Source organism: Dermacentor silvarum, chromosome 7 (genome assembly GCF_013339745.2).
Source record: "Dermacentor silvarum isolate Dsil-2018 chromosome 7, BIME_Dsil_1.4, whole genome shotgun sequence".
Taxonomy (NCBI): domain Eukaryota; kingdom Metazoa; phylum Arthropoda; class Arachnida; order Ixodida; family Ixodidae; genus Dermacentor; species Dermacentor silvarum.
In genome coordinates this window covers 56,214,665-56,235,222 of record NC_051160.1, presented here as the reverse complement: position 1 = coordinate 56,235,222, position 20,558 = coordinate 56,214,665, and the positions used below count along the sequence as shown (strand labels likewise).

Sequence of the window (20,558 nt, the reverse complement as noted above, 5' to 3'; positions counted from 1 at the left end):
TTACACACGTTGTCCAATACGCGGGTGTACGCTTTAGACACACTACACGCAGGAGTAATTTTGCCCACACAAAACGTCATCGTGCAAACACATTTAGCACTGTCCTTCACTCCTCAAAAGGCCTGTTTTCACAGGTCCTATAGACGACCGTCTAAGCCCGTCTCACACGGACAGTTCAAAAGTGATTTTATGGTGCGTTGTACATGATCAGCCCTTCTCCACGCGCCTAAAATCTTTTATTCCGAAAAGGGGTGGGAGTCAAAACAGTCAACACTACACTTTACTGTCCTTCGCTCGGTCGCATATGGATGGCAGACGGAAAGTATGTGGTCTATTGTCTCGGGAGTGTGACGCACGATCCAGTCAGGGTCCCGTTCTCGTCCAATCTTGTGAAGGTATCGGCGAGAATACGCCACACCGAGCCGTAATCGATGGATGAGTGTTTCCTGGCCTCTCCGCATTCCGAAGTGGAAGCCCGAATCGCAAACCAGCGTCAAGTCTATGGAGGCGCTCTTGCCGATGGCCGGGCTTGTCCCATTTATGCGCCATAGAGGTTTTGATGGAATTATAGAGCAAGGCATTGATGTCATACCGGGAAAAATTAAGTTTTATAATATCCCCGTCAATGTGTGCCATTCTTGCCTCCGGGTCAGCCTGCTCATTTCCAGCTATTCCACAATGGCTAGGAATCCACTGCAGCGCAGTGTTGTGTCTGGATTGAGACGCCTCAACAAGTAGAGCCATGATGTCGTGTACTATAGAGGACTATATGCGCTTCTGTGATTCATATAATAATTGCCTATGAAGCGCCGGGTTTGAGTCACAGAACACTGACCATTTAGCGAGGCTTTGTTGCAGTATGCAGCGGATTGATGATGATGATGATGATGATGATGATGCTGAACGTCTGTCGTGGCTCGCACCCACTAAGGGCGATACGCCAAAAATCGGATGGCAGGAGGTAGTTAAAGTAAATTTTTATTTGAAAACGAGAAACACGCAGTAGAACAAAAAAAATGCTGCAATAACTATTCTATGCGAGCGAGCAGTCAGACCAAATGAAAGGTGAATGTTAAAAGAGGTTACAATCAAGGAGAGATTAAATATTGTCACGACCTCGCAGGAGACGTGGAAGCAGGCGTACAGCACGTATACAAGCACTTTACATGAGCAGCAAACGCAACGTCGTTGTCGTCTCTGTTTTTCTACCCGCGCGCTACTTCAGCGTCGTTTCCATGGCCGGGCACATACCGGCGGCGACGATGTATAGCATGTGGCATTTGCCCCTCCCTTGAAAGAAGCATCGTCCCGATGCGCCAAGCGCCCAAGAAAGTGCAGTGATGGTGCAAAAGTGAGGTCATGATGCAAAATATGGCTTCATACGAAGCACGTGCACAACCTCGGGCAGATGCTGCCGGCGTTTGGAGCAGTAAGGACTGTCGGGCACAACTTCATAATTCACGTCACTGATGCGGCGTAGAACTGTGTACGGCCCGAAGTATCTTCGCAGGAGCTTCTCAGATAGCCCCCGCCGACGAATAGGAGTCCAAACCCACACCTGGTCGCCGACGTCGTACGTGACGGGTCTGTGTCGAAGATTGTAGTGTCTGGCATCGTAGTTCTGTTGCGCTTGGATGCGCAAGCGTGCAAGCTGCCTTGCTTCCTCGGCGCGTTGCGTAAACTCCTCGGCACCAGTCTCGTGATCACCACACTCGTGTGGCAGCATCGCGTCCAACAGTGTTGTTACTTCCCGGCCATAGACGAGGCTGAAAGGTGTCACGCGTGTTGTCTCCTGGCGAGCCGTGTTGTACGCAAATGTAACATATGGTAAAATCTCGTCCCAGTTCTTGTGGTCGACGTCGATGTACATACTCATCATGTATGCCAGAGTCTTATTCAAGCGTTCTGTCAGCCCATTGGTTTGGGGGTGATAAGCGGTTGTCTTGCGGTGAGTTGTACCACTTAATCGCAACACGGTATCCAGAAGCGCGGCCGTGAAAGCAGAACCTCTGTCGGTAATGACCACTGCGGGGGCGCCATGCCTTAGGACGACGGCTTCGATGAAAAATCGTGCTGCTTCGGCTGCTGTTCCCCGCTGGAGAGCACCTGTTTCGGCGTATCGGGTAAGATAATCAGTGACGACGATTATCCATCTATTGCCGGCAGAAGACACTGGAAATGGACCTAAAAGGTCCATGCCAACTTGTGCGAACGGCGCTTGTGGTATCTGAACAGAATGCAGCAGTCCAGCAGGTTTGACGGGTGGGGTTTTGCGACGCTGGCAATCAAGGCATGTCTGGACATAACGTTTCACGACCGGCGCAAGTCTTGGCCAGTAATACTTCAGCCTAAGTCTGGATAATGTGCGGGAGTAGCCCAAATGACCAGCGGTCGGCTCGTTGTGACAGGCGTGTAGGACTTCGTTCCGTAGAGATGCGGGAACGACAAGTAGGTAGCTGCTGCCACTGGGTGAAAAGTTCTTTTTGTAGAGAACGTCGTGACGCAAGCAAAATGAAGGCAGCGCTCTGGCGAATAACCTCGGCACGCAGCTTGCTTTTCCCTCCAAGTAATCAATAAGAGGAACCAGTTCTGCGTCCTCGCGTTGCAGGCGTGAAACGGCGACAGCGTCTACCATGCCTAGAAAAGCCGCGTCGTCATCGTCGTGCAATGCAGTCTCAACAGGCGACCGAGACAGGCAGTCGGCGTCGGCGTGCCGCTTCCCCGATTTGTAGACAACAGTGAAGTCGAACTCCTGGAGCCGAAGGCTCCAGCGTGCTAGCCGACCAGCTGGATCTTTTAAATTAGTCAGCCAGCAAAGTGCATGGTGATCACTGACGACGGTGAAACAGCGACCGTATAGATATGGGCGAAATTTGAGGATGGCCCAGACTACCGCGAGGCACTCTTTTTCTGTAGTGGAGTTATCCGAGAGATTGTGCGAGAGGAGATCCGGCAGCTCGGAATTGCTCCCATGGCACCAGCGGTGGCTTCTGTGCCACCGCTTCTGTGCCACCGCACGCATTTTGAGCGAACGCGGGCAAAACGCCGATGGCGTCGACAACAGTTCTGCGTGTTGCCGGTGCTGCTGCATGTCCAAGTTTATACAGCTGATAAAGCTAATATCATTACTCCGTATAGCTCTGTACAAGTTTGCTATCGCAATTGATGCTTCGCCTTTCAGGTGAAACTGCGACAACTTTTTTTTTATTGCGATAGCAATTATATGGACACTCAAAGGCAGATTTCTGCCGTCGGCGTCGCCATCGTCGTCGCCGTCGCCGTCGCCGTGAGGTTCCGTATGACGTCAATGGAGATGAAATCGTCGCCGTAGTAAGTGGTTCTTGAGGGAAAGGGAAAGGTTGGCGCTATCTTCTGCAGCCCTTGAGGGAGCACGGCTCAGCGCCATCGCGCCGAACGCTGTATGTGCGAGTGAAAGGGCGCGAGGGGCGCGCGCTTTCACGGGGAGTGAACGCACGGCGGAGAACAAACGCGCGTTCTGCTCTGTGCTCCCTTAAGGGCTGCAGAAGTAGGCATCTCTTTCCTCCTTTACAATCACCATATATGTAGAGCAAACGCACCTTCTTCCGACGCGCGAGAGGCCGTGGGGGAGGGGGGGAGGGAAGGGAGGCGACGTTTAGCTGCGGCACCAAGTGCCTATTTATATCAGAGGCTCCGGCAACAGTCACCAACGCCGCACGCATTTTGAGCGAACGCGGGCAAAACGCCGACGGCGTCGACAACAGTTCTGTGTGTTGCCGGTGCTGCTGCATGTCCAAGTTTATACAGCTGATAAAGCTAATATCATTACTTCGTATAGCTCTCTACAAATTTGCTATCGCAATTGATGCTTCGCCTTTCAGGTGAAACTGCGACAACTTTTTTTTTTTTTTGGGGGGGGGGGGGGGGGGGGGTGGTTCAGATGAAAAGAACTTTGACCAAGACCAAAAGTTAACCGCCGTAACGACAGGTGGTTTGCCGCAAGCGCTGATGAGGTGCCTACAGTGATGCACACAAAGTGTTCGTCGTCTGTGATGGTGTTAGCCGTCGTCAGCAACGAGGGTGACGTCATGGCGCCACACTTTTTTGCAGAAGGACTCTGCTTTATTGCTGCCGCGTACGTAGTTGCCAGCATTGTAAAGCCCTGGATAGAGATTTTCGAAAGGGAGACCTTCTGTCTTCTGATAAATTCTACGATCCCGTCATTCCGAACTTGTGGCCTCCAAGTTCTCCATATTTAAATCCGCTCGACTACTGTGTCTGGGGCGTCGTTGAGATAGAGGCCAACGAACCGCCACATAATACAAAAGACTCTAAGGAACCACTTGAACCATGTGTTGGAATCAGTTCGTGTTCTGTTAAGTACGTGCGACGCCACATGAGAGAGGCGGCGCCAACAGCGTCTGTGTCTGCACGATTGATCACATGATGCGCGGAGCCTATATAAGAGGCGCTCGCTGAATAAAAGGGGCTCTCCTCGATCACCCGAGGCACAGTGTCCTGACTGCGTTCTTGGGGACACGGCGTCTTATCGCGACACGGTGTGAGAAGCTGGTGAACAATCTTTCCTCTGAACGGACGCAGCTACGAGCAACGATGTCAGAGAAGCCATCAATGCACCTGTATGGGCTCCTGCAACCGCCACCGCTGGACTTTGACCGCGCGTCACAGTGGCCGGCGTGGATCAAGCACTTCGACGATTACCGGTTCGCAACGGGATTCAATGAACGCTCCGGGGAAGCCCAGGTTCTCATGCTACTCTACACAATGGGACGGCAAGCTCGTGAGGTCTTCAGTACGTTCGGTCTGCCAGAGGAAGAGGCTAAAGACTATGAAGCCGTCAAGAAAAACTTCGACGGACACTTTGTGAAACAAGGCAACATTGTGTATGAGAGCGCCTGCTTCCACAGACGCGCTCAAACGCCAGGAGAGTCTGTAGAACAGTTCGTCATTGCGCTACATGTCTTGGCAGACCGTTGTGATTTCGGCAGCCTGAAGGAACGGATGATCAGAGACAGACTTGTTGTCGGGCTCCGCGACGGAACGCTCTCAGAAGCTCTACAAATGGATTCGAAGCTGAAGCTTGCTACAGCGCTGGCAAAAGCTCGCCTAAAGGAGAGCGTCCAAGAGCAGCAGTGTACTCTACGTGGAGACGACGGCCAGTTATCAGAACTTTGAGACCAAGTCCCCAACGTGGACGCTGTGGCTCAACAGAGACGCCAGCAGCAGTAGTAATGATTTTATTGAAGCAGAAATAAGCGTCATTTTCTGCTTCAATAAAACCACTACTACTGCTGCCGGCGTCTCTGTTGAGCCACAGCGTCCACATTGGGGCCTTGGTCTCAAAGTTCTGATAACTGGCCATCGTCTCCCCGTAGAGTACACTGCTGCTCTTGGACACTCTCATTTAGGCGATCTTTTGCCAGCGCTGTAGCAAGCGTTAGCTGCGAATCCATTTGTAGCTAGAGCTTCTGAGAGCGTTGCGTATATAGGGAGCCCGGCCAGGAGCGTGCGCAGGTTAAACACTCTTTGTTTCGATTGCCACATCCAGCCTGTCTTCACGCTATGTGTCATCAAAGTGTACACGTGGCGTACACTAAGTGTACCGCACATGGTCATTGTTAAAAGCTAAACCACAGCCAGCACGGCCAACGCGGGAGGAACGCTGCCGCTTCTGCAGCGGCGACGCCTACCCCAGGACTGCGTGCCCGGCTAGAGCTGCCAAGTGTCACCACTGCGGCAACAAAGGACACTTTGCTAAAAAGCCTGTCTGAAGAAAGGGACTACTTCCGCCGAACGATAGGTAGGCGTTTCCGCCGTTAATCAGGAAACGGGAGAGACTTTCGTCGGAGCAGCAAGCGCTAATAGGGAAAGCGCGATTTGTTCAGGTAAGCATAAATTCCGTGCACATTCTTGCTAAGGTAGACTCAGACGCAGAAGTGTCTGTGTTACCTTCAACGTTTCCGGGATTACCAACCAGACTAGTGAAAGCGGATGAAGTTTTACAGGGTGCCGGAGGCAGTAAGCTGAGCGTGCCAGGCAAATTTGTAGCCGCGATTGATTGGAAAGGAAAAACGTCGTATCAAACATTTTACGTCGTCAATCCATTGCGCGACGTCCTTCTAGAATTGCCAGAACTAGAGATCTTTGGAATCGTTAAATTTGCTGATGCAGTCTTGTCATGAAACTTGCAGTATCAGGCGCGTTTCCCACATATGTTTTGTAGTCTGGGAACGAGGCGCGGCCAGTATACAATCGGGCTACAACCCGGTGCTATCCCACATGCCATAAGCTCTCCACGCAGAGTACCAGTTCCCGTCAGGGAGCCCCTGAAACGCGAAATAGAGATAATGGAGCGTATGGGCATAATTAGAAAGGTGGATAGCCCCCACCGATTAGTGTGCAGGTATAGTTCCAGTCGTGAAGCCGCCAGGAGACTTGAGATTAGGTGCAGACCTCACCAAATTGAACAAGTGCGTAGGTCGAGAGCGGTTTACCTTACCAATGGTAGATCAGGCTCTTGGTTCACTGTCGGGCGCAAAGTGGTTTTCAAGACTCGACGCTAACTCGGCGGGCTTCCACCAGGTGCGACTCAATAAGGACTCGGAAGAGCTAACGACATTCTTGACACCATTCGGTAGATATTGTTTTACTCGACTAGCGTTTGGAATTACTTCCGCTCCGTAATAGTTTCAAAAAAGAATGTCGAAGATTTCCCGTGGGCTTCCGGGTGTTAACGTTACGGACGACGGACGTCCTAGTGTTCGGCGAAACAAAAGCTCAGCATGATGAGCGGCTAAGTGAAGTGATTACACGCCTAGAAAAAACAAACGTGACATTGAACAAAGAGAAATGCTTGTCCGGGGTTAAACAAGTACGTTTTTTGTGCCATATTCTTAATGAAAATGGCATTGATTCCGATCCGGCTAAGATAAATGCTATCCAAGATTTGAAGCCACCCAAAAACGTAACTGAGCTACGAAGCCTGCTAGGCATGGCCAATCATTTGAGACGCTTCCTGCCACGTTTAACTTAGGTCACTGCTCTTATACGGGTTCTTTTGCACTGAGATAAAGAATGGCTTTGGGGCTCTGATCAGGAAAAAGCGTTCCATAACCTCAAAGATCTCACTTGTTCAGTACGACGATGTATGTCGATGTACGACGCTGCGCTACCAACAATTCTTCCTGCTGACACCTAGTTTATTGGTCTGCGAGCAGTTTTGTTTCAAAAACAAAAAGATGGAGAACGCAGACCAGTTGCGTTCGCGTCTCGTTCGCTAACTAAACCGAGCAACGCTACTCCCAGATTGGGAAGGAAGCGCTTGTGCTAACACGGGCAGCGGAAAGTTTGATGAGTATGTACGTGGTTAGGACTTAGTTTTCAAAACGGACCATAAACCTTTAGTATCATTGTTGGGTCACATGAGAATTGATGCTATGCCCCCAAGAATTCAACGTTCTCGCTTACGGCTGATGCGATACAGTTCTTCTGTTGTATATGGTCCCGGAAAATCGCTCATCACTGCAGGACACTCTCTCACGTTCCCCGTTAGCTCACACAAAGCTGTCACGCTACTTGACGGTCGCTGAAGTTACAGCCGACTCGAAAACTTGTTTATTGGGCGTAGAAACACGAGATGATTTCCTGACAAGGGTGAAAGAGGGTCTAGCGAGCGACGTAGTGAGTAGAAGCCTGCGAAAACTGTGCAGGGCAGGTTGGCCGAAGAAACAAAATGTTCCTGGCTATCTTACTGTCAGAATCGAGCATGCATTAGGTTGGTGAATGGACTGTTGCTAAATGGAATGTGGTTAATCATTCCTCAAGCTCTTCAAAAAGAAACACTATGTATACATGACGGTCATCAAGGCATCTCACGATGCCGTACGTAGTATAGCTAAAGGTTCCATCTGGTGGCCAGGACTTAGCACTGAAATAGCGTACTTCGTGAAACAGTGTGGTGTTTGCGCGATACATGCCCCTGAGAGTGATAAACTGCCACTGTGATAAACAGACTAAAAAGCATTTTCGCTAGACATGGTATTCCTGAATGTATGGTGACCGACAATGGTCCCCTGTTTGTGAGCACAGAGTTAGAGCAATTTGCCAAATCATATGGTTTCCGTCATGTTACCTCGAGTCCGAGGCGCCCCCAGGGAAACAGAGTAGAGCTTATGGTACAGACGGTTAAGCATCTCATTTTGAAATTGAATGACCCTTACTTGGCCTTACTAGCTTATAGAACAACGCCTGGTGTTTTAGGAGTCAGCCCAGCGAAGATCCTAATGAATAGAAGGCTCAGGACTCGTGTCCCAATGCTATAGTTTTGGGCTGCTGAGCACGAGGTCGCGGGATCAAATCTCGGCCACGGCGGCCGCATTTCGATGGGGGCGAAATGCGAAAAGACCCGTGTACATAGATTTAGGTGCACCTTAAAGAACCCCAGGTGGTCCAAATTTCCGGAGTCCCCTACTACGGCGTGCCTCATAATCAGATCGTGGTTTTGGCACGTAAAACTCCATAATTTTTTTCGAGTCCTAATGCTTGCTGTCTTAGCACCACACTCCGGGAAAGTGCTGCCCGAAAAAAAGCGGTGGATAATGATCGGAACGTCAGGAAGAGGCAGAACCGCTACTTTGACGGACGCCACCGATGTAAACATCTCCACATGCTGGAAACAGGCGATGTGGTGTGGGTGACTGACCTCCGTACAAAAGGTACCGTGCTCGGAGCAGCGCCACTACCACGATAATACCGTATTCAGACGGAGAACGGTGTCGAAGTTCAATGAAATAGGCGGATGCTCAACCGCCTCTTGAAAGATGGGATAAACAGTGGTATAGTAGTTACGAGTTTCCAGATAGTCAGGAACAGCCCAGCAGTGTTCCATTGAATACTAGAACAGGCGACAAAAGGAACGAATCCTGGGTGCCGCTGACTAGGAAGTTTTGAGCTCCTCGGCACGTGGTACTGTCACACTACCAAGGTGTAAGTCAAAGCACGTGCGTGTATCAGCGTACCTGGATCAGTGGCGAGTGATATTACGTGTACTCATTGGCGTGCAATATAAAGTACAACAATCACATTGCGGAACAGAGAAAGAAAAGAGGCAGACAAGTATTGATTTTTTACAGTTTTTTTACACAAATTACTCTTTATTTACATAAGGTTGATTACGCGCGGTGAACTCTTTCTTATCAATGTGCTCGGAAGGCGGGCTTTAAATCATCCGCATTCTCTTTCTCGAATGGAATGATTGACATAGATTGAAACATTAACAAAGTCCCATGGCTCAGCCATCACGCAGCTTCGCAATGTGGTCCTTCTGGTAGATCGAAGGGACGACGCGCCTGCGACGAGAAAAGGAGAGAAGCACAGAGGTTACTTCCTAGACGGTAATGATCCAATGACTTAAACATTTATAATTTATGGGTGGTATCTACATATTTTTGGTGCTCTTGCTATCCATTAATGTAGTGGTTCTTGCATGCGAGAAATGCGTGACGTAGGTGCCACGCAAAGTAACATATTTCGTATGATCATTTTGTCTTAGCATGTCCTTAGTCGCAAACTTCATACTAACAGGCCACGCTGTGAAAAATTGCTGAAGCATTCCACTAGTTTAGAAAGCGCGCGCTTGGCTTTCCCTATATTGACAGGGCCAGAGGCTAGCTCCGTGGGAAGGGAGACACAGTGCAGCCGACCCGACCTCCTCGATTCCGCCCTATCTCCACGATTTGACTCGACTTCACCCGCCCCACAGACCACTGCGAACACCGCAAGCTCAAGGAGAACGCTTCAGCTGTTCTGCGGCAGAAGGGCAGCCGGTCAAACAATGTTCTTTTACAGGTGTTTACACAATATGCGGAATCCCGTTAGCAGACTTTCCCGCACAACTATCTTGCCCTAACAAACTTAAGCTGGCCGCGCGGCGTTCCTGCGAGCAGCACTGTTAAAGCTAAGACACGCGATTTGAAAGCTTGGACGTTTCGGGAAACCCATGTTGGCAGGAATGATGTCGTCAGTCTCCATAGTTACGCAATAACTACGATTCTAGCCCGAGCTCCGCCATCTTGGTTGGGTCGGACAAGGTGTGTGTGTACAAGCGCACTTGCAGGTTTCTTATATCAGCTGCGGTGATGTGGCGACAACTGCCGTATTAAGCGAGGCCTAACCACACTGCCTGGGCGCAAGTCTGTCAACTTCACTCAAGCAGAGACGTACCTCTTGAATATTGTAGGGAAGTACTGCGCCAGGTAGGCGTACACGACAAACGGCTGCGGGCCGAACCAGATCTCCTCGAGCTTGTTGGCCACCGCGAGCACGATGAGCTGCGCGGCACGGGTGGGCGCCATCTTGTTGCTCTTGCCCGCCGGCGCCGGTTTGAAGCTCTCGGTCTTGCCCAGGACGTCGCTGAAGCACTTCTGGCGGATGGGCGTGGCCACGGGTCCAGGACAGACCAGAGTGACGTGGATGCCCTTGTCGAACACCTCGGACCAGAGGCCTTCGAAGTAACCCTGCGCGCATCCCGACGAAGCCGAAGAACGAGGGGTCATCAAAAAGAACTATACGCGCTCTCTGTGATATGATTGTTGCTGTTATCAGGATTACGTGTAAGCGCAAATAAAATGAACGAAACACATTGCAACTGCCACCAGAACGGCCACAACACACGTCTGCCTCAAAAGAGGGGCCAGAAAAAGTACAGAAATGAAGAAAGAGGAACTGCAAGAAGACGGAATGGCAACAGTGCAACAAATCAACAACAAAATGCAACAGTTCGGAAAGCGACGAGAGTATAATCTACAAAGCAATGCCGCGATCAGTTGCTGCTCCCCTTATACCTGGGTACGTTTGTTTGTTCTTGTTTCCTTTTTATTGTTTGTTTTAGTTTCTATCACTGTTTTACCTCGCCCAGCCACGCACATTACTGAGAATTTCTGCAACTGAGTGCCTGAGGCTGGGGTGTAGATGAGAGGTCAGGCAACGCATTCTATAGAAACAAACGAGTATAACAAATTTCTTCTTGTACTCTCATCACCAGCACGTACGATCGTCAGTCCCCGGCATCCCAGAACTTTATTTCGAGGGTGTCTTCAGCATGCTCTTAATTTTGGCTGTTTCTAATGTGCTAGTAGTCTGAACTTTAGCGGGTGTCCTGACACTTTATGAACTTTTCATAAGTGAAAAGCCCTCGGCAGGCATAAAAGCGATTGTGAATTGCTTTAACCTACTTTAATTGCGCATTACGCGCGTTTATGAAGTAATTTTTTCTTGCACCTCTTTTCCTTCACGCCGATACATTCAGCAGCCGCTGTCGAGAGTAACAAGAAACAAGACAAAATATTGGCGCGGCACTCTGTGACAGGTCGCGATGAGCCTTTAATATAAGCGAGGCGAAAGCGGAACTTACGTGCAGAGCCGCCTTGGTCGCATTGTATGTGGCCGAGTCGGGCAGGGCTGAGGAGAAAGCATAGAAAGGGCGCATAAGTTGTCGCACTCAAAATAAGCAAACGTCTGCGGCAATATAATCAATGCGGGGATTAAAATACTGCTTTTCTTTTTCAAAAATATCTGTCCGTTTCAAGCACCTGCGGATCAGGACGGACTCCAGATTTGCTGATGACGTGACCCAGAAACAGAAGCTCATCGTGAGCCAAGCAACGCTTTTCCGGCTTCAGAGTGACACCCCTGATGACTTGATGGCCTCTAGTACCGTCCGCTTTAGATGATCTAAATTATGCAGTTTACATAATTGTGATATCTGTTTTTGGTACAGAGTTCCGGATTTGTAAACGGCGTGCTTCAATTTTTTAAGCAATTTGCGACAATTTAAAAAAAATAATATAAGGCGTTCAATCAAAATTCTGTTTCCTACATTTGCTAGAATTCACCTTTCTCTCTTAATGCAACAGACTTCATTAAAATTGGTCCAGTGATTGTCTCATGAGAGTATTTCTGCGTTTTGCATGCATTTAATAGTGAAATCGGTTGCTGGTCCCGCGATAAAGTTCCCAAGCTCTGAACACTGATTGAATGTATAATGCGAATGAGAATAAATGAGTCTAAAGCACAATCATGGCTACTTGTAATACAAAATATTTTAGTTGTAGTGACTCTAATCAAAGACGTGTGTTCGCGTACATGATTTTGCTTTAAGAGTAGTTAACGGTTCGATGGCAGTCCTTTTTCACTTAAATAAAGTTGTTTCTCTCTCTCTCTCGAATAACCGCTGAGCCAGGATACATTTCGGGCAAATGTTCGTGAGGCGTTGCTACGAAGGGGCACCGTGTACCATGACACAACAGCGGAAGCGATAACAACACTACAATTCCTGTCCCGATTCACAGGGGCAAAACACACTCGTCGAAGTGCTCACCGATCTTGGAGGCAACGCTGGTGATCACGACCACGTGACCGCTCCTCCGCTCTAGCCAGTGTGGAATCACGGTCTGAGTCAGGTGCACGTGACTGAACACGTTGAGGTCAAACATGGCCTTGTGGACCTGCCGAGGGACGAAATGGGCAACGCAAAACACGTAACATAGTCCGCAAAGGCAGCAAGCGCCGTATTCTCGGTCGATCAACAACTGTTTATCCTCTCTACAGCATTCCACTTCTTTCCCTTGGAACATAAGCAATGGAAGCGTTGAAGCAAAGCAAAGTGTTGATTTGCACTATGTGAAGCCTTATCTCTTTAAACATTTGTATTTTGTGTCGCCTTTAATAAAGAAATAATGGATTTTACATGGCGTTTCGTTTTCTTAATACTGCTTGTCCTTGCGTTTTTTTTTTTTTTTTTTGCACGTGACGCCTGGCGTGTCATGTGGATTTCTGCAGCCATAGCATTTCTTGCTAAAAATAACATGTCACTAGTGCGCGCGCGCGCTCCGACGTTACAGCGCTTGATCAAGCTAATGAGAAGGATGCGTATATCCCAAATGGATTTGTCTCAACTCACACCATTTAGCTTTGAACAGCATTCCACTTTCTTATTTCAACCTAATAGCGCCGTACCAGATTTGGTGTGTGGGGCCACGATTGCCCTCATTCAATTTTTAACTTACTAAGAAACCCCAATTTAAAATAATCATTCATTGCGAGAAAGTAATTTTGATCTAGCGGCGCACATAATCGCGAATGTCAAGACTTATTTATCTATTCAAAATTATGTAATAGAATTAAGTAGTTCTCAAAGCGAAACTCTAAAGAAATGTTGTGTGACTAGCACGCTACCCAGCTGAACTACAAACGCACAATAACAGATGCCGCAGCTAAGTTTCAGCTAACTTTCTCAAGCTGGACACTCTCTTAATAAAAATCTCTACACCCGCTGTTCCTAAAGTGGTCTAACGACGGCAGCGCCAGATTTCGCCCTGGTAATTTTAGTAAGAAACTCGATCACTCTGGCATCCCAAAAGTAAAACCTGAAAGACGAAGAATTACTAACGAGTGGCATACTATGTTCACCGGCCATGATACAATAGATGTCGTTCCCTCGGCATCTGCCTGGCTTCATTTTTACAAAACTGTGCTCCTAACGTGTGAGACGCTAAGTTAAGCCATATTGTTTGTCTCAATGCTAACAATTCTGATTTATGAAATTTAGATCACTTACACAAAAATGCCCAATCATTTCTACTCTGGTACTGAACTTGTTTTCGAGTTGCCCGCAACGCTTGTGGGCCACGCTAGGTGAAGCATGGATGATGGGTCCTATGAACGCTTAAATATAGTATATTACTATGTTATCACGGGTAGATCGTTATATTTTTCGCCAGTGACCGTTTCTCACCGCATTATGGCTGTTATGAAGTTGTCGCTCGGCACAAGGCACGCCTACTGTATCCAATTTTTTTTTTAATATTGTTGCCCCTTCAGTAGCGAAAAAGTCTCGTTTAATTGAATTGCGCGCGCAACGGGAGTAGTGTTCTAAATTCACGAATGTAAGCTATTACCATAGATTAGTCAGGAAGGCACAGTGATAAATGTGCCGGGTGTCCCAGCTAACTTTACCCAAGCTGTTCGACCAATATATATATATATATATATATATATATATATATATATATATATATATTGAAAAAACAGGGGCAAGGCACGATTTCAAGACCTCCGTGTTCGGTAGCCAGAGGTCTAACGAAATGCATGGGTGTTCCAGTTAACTTTGCGCTTCAATGCATAAAACATCGTTTTCCTCAAAAAGTTTATATATATATATATATATATTATATATATATATATATATATTCGTTGAACAGCTTGGCTGAAGTTAGCTGGGACACCCTATACAAATAGGTGACGAACCTGTGATATCAGATTGGACGACCGACGACTGTGTTCGCCGCTGTCGTTGCGATTTTAGCATTGCTTATCTCTCTCTAGGCACAAGTTCGCCCGTAGCGTTAAGATTCTCAACTCGCAATGCTGCCAGCACTTGGTTCTTCCCCATCACTACAACGCGACACTATGTCCGAGTGGCGCCAGAATGACGCCGGGCATTTGGCGACGCACCTCCATGCTGATGTCCTGGAATCGGGCCGACTGGGAACGACCCGCGCAGTTGACGAGGATGTCTAGACGGCCGAACCTTTCGAGTACCTTCTCGAAGAGCTTGGAGTGCTCGTCGAACTTTGTCACGTCCATGGGAAGGACCAGCACATCTCTTTCGCTCAGAAGTTCCTGCGCTAGAAACCACGTCCACCGTTTCAAATTTTCACTAAGTGTAAGCTATTGCTTCTCGTGCACACATGTACGGTATTCCGAAATTCCTTTTCACAGTATGCCGACTACGCGTGTGCACAACCTCCGCGAGTCATGCGCCACTTCGCTCCTTGAGGATTACACGCTGTACGGTACACATTGAAAGGCTTCATGCCAACATGAAACCAATTCCTCTGCGCACACAACCGATTAATAACCATACTGACCGCGCTTTGGTATAACTATCGAACCAACAACGAGTTTCCTCCTTCATGCGCAACAGTGTCCTCGGTGCCGGCGTCACATTTGCTGTTCCCCGGCCGCCACCACAGCTCCGCCTCCTTAGGTTCCTAGAGGAGGCTGGTGTCTAACTTGTAAATGTGCCACTTTCCTGCCGCTGTCAACCATGGGTCCTGTGACCGCGACAAGTTCATCTCTTCTTTTTCTTTTTGTCCACCTCGCCCTTTCTCCAAGCCGCTCAGATGTGCTCGCCAAAGGCTGCAGAAAATAGTGTATTTTCCTCTCCACAATCTCTCTATCTCTCATGACTAAAAACAGTTATCGTATATGGCTCGGAGCCATGTACAGTAACTCTAGCTAAAGAATCCTTTCGGCGACATCTTTTAAGGCTTTACCACCTAGCTTAGATAACGTCAGTCCCTCCCCCACCCCCCTCCATACTCAGGCTTACGAAGGAACAACGGTTACATGCGCACATCATGCACTCACCCAAGGCGAATGCGTGTTCCAGTTTTTTTTTCTTTTTTATCGTTTTTGACGAGATATAAGGAAATGTTGGCGCACAAATACGGGCCGACTACTCCATTGCCTCTTGAATATGTGGCGACCACCACATACATCTACAACATACAACACAAATTTACACCAAAGTTTCGTTTTCACATAGAAGTCAAAATAACAACACAACATTACGATTACACTCTTAAACCAATATTACCAACCACAACATCACATAACAAAGAAACACTTAGGCAACAATGCGGACCACAATAATATCGCATATACACAGCGACAGTAAAAAAAAAAAAAAATACGACAGAACTCATCTCACGATGACTGGCGACGTAATGCGATTCCCATTCGAGCAATGTAGCTAGGAGACTTCCGTTGCGTCTGCTATATGCAACACAATCAGGTAAAGCCTCACTTTGCTATAAGCAGTCGCTTTCCAAGGTCTCACGTGAGCATGGCGGCGTGACTACGACTGTATGAAGCCGACGCAGTGACGGCGCGGTGTAATGAAGAAGAAGGAATGACATTGATGGATCGACGATCGGACGGTCACATGACTAGGACAGCGTGACCACAAGTGAGGTGACGTCACTGAAGTAATGACGTGGGTAATACGTGACGACGACGACATGGGGACAATCGTATGAAGACGACTGCGAGACGGCGACGGCATGATGAAAGTTGGATGATGAAGTTAGAATGGATACGATGGAAGGAACGTGACGCCATCACGATGACCGTATTACAACGAATGCATGACGAGTGTGTGACGAAGATGGTGTCACGTCAACGGAATGACGAGGGTTGGATGACAAAGCTAGACTGACGACGATGCATCGTCCACGGCGACATCACGGCCATGAGCCCATACTTAGAAGCTCTAAGCTATTACACAAATTGGGCCACTCACTGGGTTGTCGCAGAAGGCGCGACCACTACGACGTAACGAAAGTCAGATGACGAAGCTGTAATGACCACAGTGGAACGGCTATGAGTACACACCTAAGGACCCAAGCTGGTAAACAATCTGAACCACTGGGTCGGTGTAAGATTCAAACAAAATTCATGAAGTAGCAAGGAAATGCTAATCGCATAAAGTTGTTTGTGCAGGCGGTGCCCAGCCGGAACCGATGAATAGAGTTTTCGATGTTTTATCTAAAGGTAAAGGAATGTTGCATTCAGTAGGCACATCAATATCAAAATTCTAAAAGTTATGGTACTGCCTCGCCACACAGGTTTCCTTCGAGCACTGTACTGATGGTGCACCACTTCTTAAATCTGGGAGGGCAAGCTGAACAGCGCTGAGTACAGTGCAACATGCGTAAGTGGTATGCAGGGCTCGGCCAGCATCTATTGCGTTGACCATGCTGATAAGCTCTCCGCTTTCCCCCTCTTGTTTTTCCTCCCATTCTTCCTGGCGTACGCTCAGGCAATGTCACCTTACCTACGAGCGTGTACTTGACGTCTTCGACGGCCTGCTCGTCGACGTCGGAGAGGACGACTTTGACGCCATGAGAGGCGAGTTCGAGTGCCGTCGCACGGCCCAGGCCGCTCCCAGCGCCGGTGATCCATGCTACCTGGCGCCTGAGGGTTGCTGCATCAGAAGCGTATAACACGTGGTTATCCGCCGTGAATGATAACGCAGTCTATGCATACACTACCGCGCTCGCACATTCAACAGAACTGAAGAAATTGGACTAGCATTCTCAACTACTGCTCATGTACATATGGAATCAACTAGCACCCGCATACTTAGCTTAAATTATCCTAAACCTTCTCTTGAAGCGAGGATCAGGAAACTAGGGACCGACATTCTTTGGTTGTGTATACGATGGCTGCTATATATACTACAAGCATGACTGCTCACTACAAAATAGAAGGATCCTTCAACCTACGAGCACATTACTTAGCTAAGTATATCGAGAACTGAGGCTTCACATGCCTTGCTTAAGGTCGTTTAATTTAAGCTTTTGTGTTAGAGCATACGTTGTATCTGAAAACTTGGAGAGCGTGCTCAGACCACTACGTTATCTTTGACGTGGTTATTTTTTGCGGAGCTCTGAAGAAAGCGTGCTGGGTATGAAGAAATGACGTGACTGCGCTCTTGCGCGTTGTTTTCTTTTTCTATGACATTACGTACGATAAAGCTCGGAACAGAGTGAGAAACGACTCATTTATTCGCATCATGCATTTAAGGTAAAAACTTCAATACGTACTGCTGAGGTACCAGGGAATTCAGTTTGAGTTATTGACGCCACGCGAAACACTAATTCCAGCCCTCTCCTGCTTGTTTATGGATCGCGCTCCATACGGTACTCTGACATGTTGGAAAGTGTGGTTTCCCTCGAGTGGAATAAAACTTCTCATAGATAAGATAACACCTTTAATTCAGTGCTGGCAGTGCCTCCCGGCACAGAACAATACAGATCGACTATTTATTGCAGACGCTTGCGTCTAGTGGCAGGCAACTTGAATTCATTGTTCTCGCGACAATCATCTGATCTTATCTTCACTCTCACATTGTCGTTCACTCTAGTATCTACACGCCCGTATCTTTTAATTCTTCTTCGTATTCCACGCCCCACCAGTTTTCACCTTCTCTGACTCACAGACAGTGACAGAGCTCTACATCGTTGCAGTTTACAACGACGACTCGACGATTTTCTGTCTCCATCGAAAACCTCAGGCTGCAGTGCAAAACAAGCGACCTGATAGCATGCTGCAAAGGTCGTGATGTGTGGTCTGGCGCCAATACAGCTGATATTTGAAAGCGAAGTTACGCGGCAGACATGCGTTCAGTGAGTGAGTGAGTGAGTGAGTGAGTGAGTGAGTGAGTGAGTGAGTGAGTGAGTGAGTGAGTGAGTGAGTGAGTGAGTGAGTGAGTGAGTGAGTGAGTGAGTGAGTGAGTGAGTGAGTGAGTGAGTGAGTGAGTGAGTGAGTGAGTGAGTGAGTGTGAGTGAGTGATGAGTGAGTGACTAAGTGAGTGAGTGAGTGAGTGAGTGAGTGAGTGAGTGAGTGAGTGAGTGAGTGAGTGAGTGAGTGAGTGAGTGAGTGAGTGAGTGAGTGAAGAAAGGACAGTGTGTTTTCAATTTTGTCGATGGTCATTTGAGAACGCATTTCTTTCTCTAAACAACCGATATTTCATAATAATAAATCGGCGTACTTCTGTGATTCGTTCACCTTAGTCTAAACCCTCTTAATTGCAACAGCAGACTGTCGCCGCAGCAGACTGTCGACGCAGATACAACATCGTCGCTCTGCATTTATGTATCGCTTGCCTCCGAAATACAGTATAAAAACAGATGTCACCACTGCATGTGCGACGCGTGAAATCCCGCGCAAATTGCCTGGCGTCAAAGCCGTGCCACAGCACAGTGGTATTTAGCACTTCCAGCTACCTACTGCTCATTACGGCAGCGAAACAAGTTCGATTCTCCTTTCTTTCTGGGGTATTACGTGCCAAAACCAGTTCTGATTATGGAGCAGCACGCCGTATTACCGCTCCGGAATACTTTTGTCCACCCGGGGTTCTTTAACGTGCACTGTAACGCAAGCACACGGGCGTTTTCGAATTTTATCCTCCGTCGATATGCGGCCGCCGTACTCAGCATCGCAACGCCTTATCTGACTGATCCACCGCGGCGGGTTCGAATTTGAGTCATAAACTTAACTCGCACAGTGATTAAATATTTGTGGTTGATTTTCTGAACTATCTACATCTGAGACTTCGCTCCAGGGTATCAGAAGCATAATACTTACTGTTCATGGGGTTAAAACCACGGGGGCTGAAGCGAAATGCATGCAGCAACCGACGCGCGGATGCCAGTTTCGATCAGCTTCTATGCGTATGGTGCATCGTGTCAGCTGCCCGTTCCAAAACTCTGCCCTGATCAGTCTAGACAAATCAGCAACGCTCGGATTTTGTTGCAGTGAGCCATTTAGGTTAAGACTTAGAGATTGACTCCAACCAAATAAGGAAATTTTCTAGCCCGCTTAATCAATTTTCCCAACCAGACAGGTAATTCTGTCGAAATGTTTAGCTTCAAGTGACCCATTTACTATTAGTGCTACTATTGTAGCAGTTAATAGTGTTACTAATAATACGAGAAGGCCCTTCGTATGACATGCTGTTAAACTGAGGCTGAAGATTAAAAAAAAATAGGTTGTGCTGTATTACCAAACTACATTTCTACAACTTAACGAAATTACTCTACAGTGTCCCTTGAAAACTGCATGGGACATGCGGAAGATCACAGTAAATTACTATTACTGAACTGCAGTAACGTGGGAAGTGAGGAGAAGGAAGAAAAATAGGGAGGAGGGAGCAGCCATTTTTTTTCCCTCACGATTGGCGGAAGGGTTGCAATTTTCGATTGGCATGGCCACACTTTACTGAGCACCGCCACGGCGGGTAATTGCCTATACTTATATGGCGTTCTACTGCTGAAACACGATGTCGTGGGGTCGATTCCCCAACGCGGCGACCACATTTCAATGGCTGCGGAATGCAAAAAACGTTCGGATCATGAATCGACCGACTGAACAATCAATTACTCCACATGGCAAAGCTCCGCTCACTACGCCCCCACTGACCGCCCAATGTTGTTGATGTGTCAAAAAACAAAAAGGTGCCCGCACGCGCTGCTGACGACGGTAGCAACAGAAAGTTAGTACTTAAAAAGGAGATGTTAAAAAGTTAGAGACACGACAGGCTGGCTCACCCGGCGAGGTGCCGAAGTGCTCGGCAAAGATGAGACTCCAGCAGGCATCGGTGTGGTAGCGAAACCAGTAAGGCGACAACCGCGAGGGCGACGACGCCCAGTGCGGCGAAGCCGAGAGCCACGCAGCACAGCATGATGGCTCCAGCACAGCCGGCGGATCACGCAGTGAGGGAAAGACTGGCACGCACACAAAAAAAAACCCCGCTCAGATGTCGTTGCACAGCCGACGACGCGTTATCGGGAGTCCGCAATAGCCTGGGGGTCACGGACTCGCGGTTCTCTCTCATTCCCTATCTCCCAGCCACTCTCTCGGGCCCGCCAAGTTTCTTTTTATCAGTGAGAGTTATTCGCTTCCAAGTGCGAGCGTGTGAGGCGCGCTGTTCC

General features: G+C 48.3%; 1 pseudogene; it reads right to left on the bottom strand.

The window, feature by feature from the left end:
- Positions 1-9,188: 9,188 nt before the first annotated feature.
- LOC125946754 (dehydrogenase/reductase SDR family member 7-like) lies at positions 9,189-20,361 on the bottom strand (annotated as a pseudogene).
- Between the last annotated feature and the right edge of the window lie 197 nt (positions 20,362-20,558).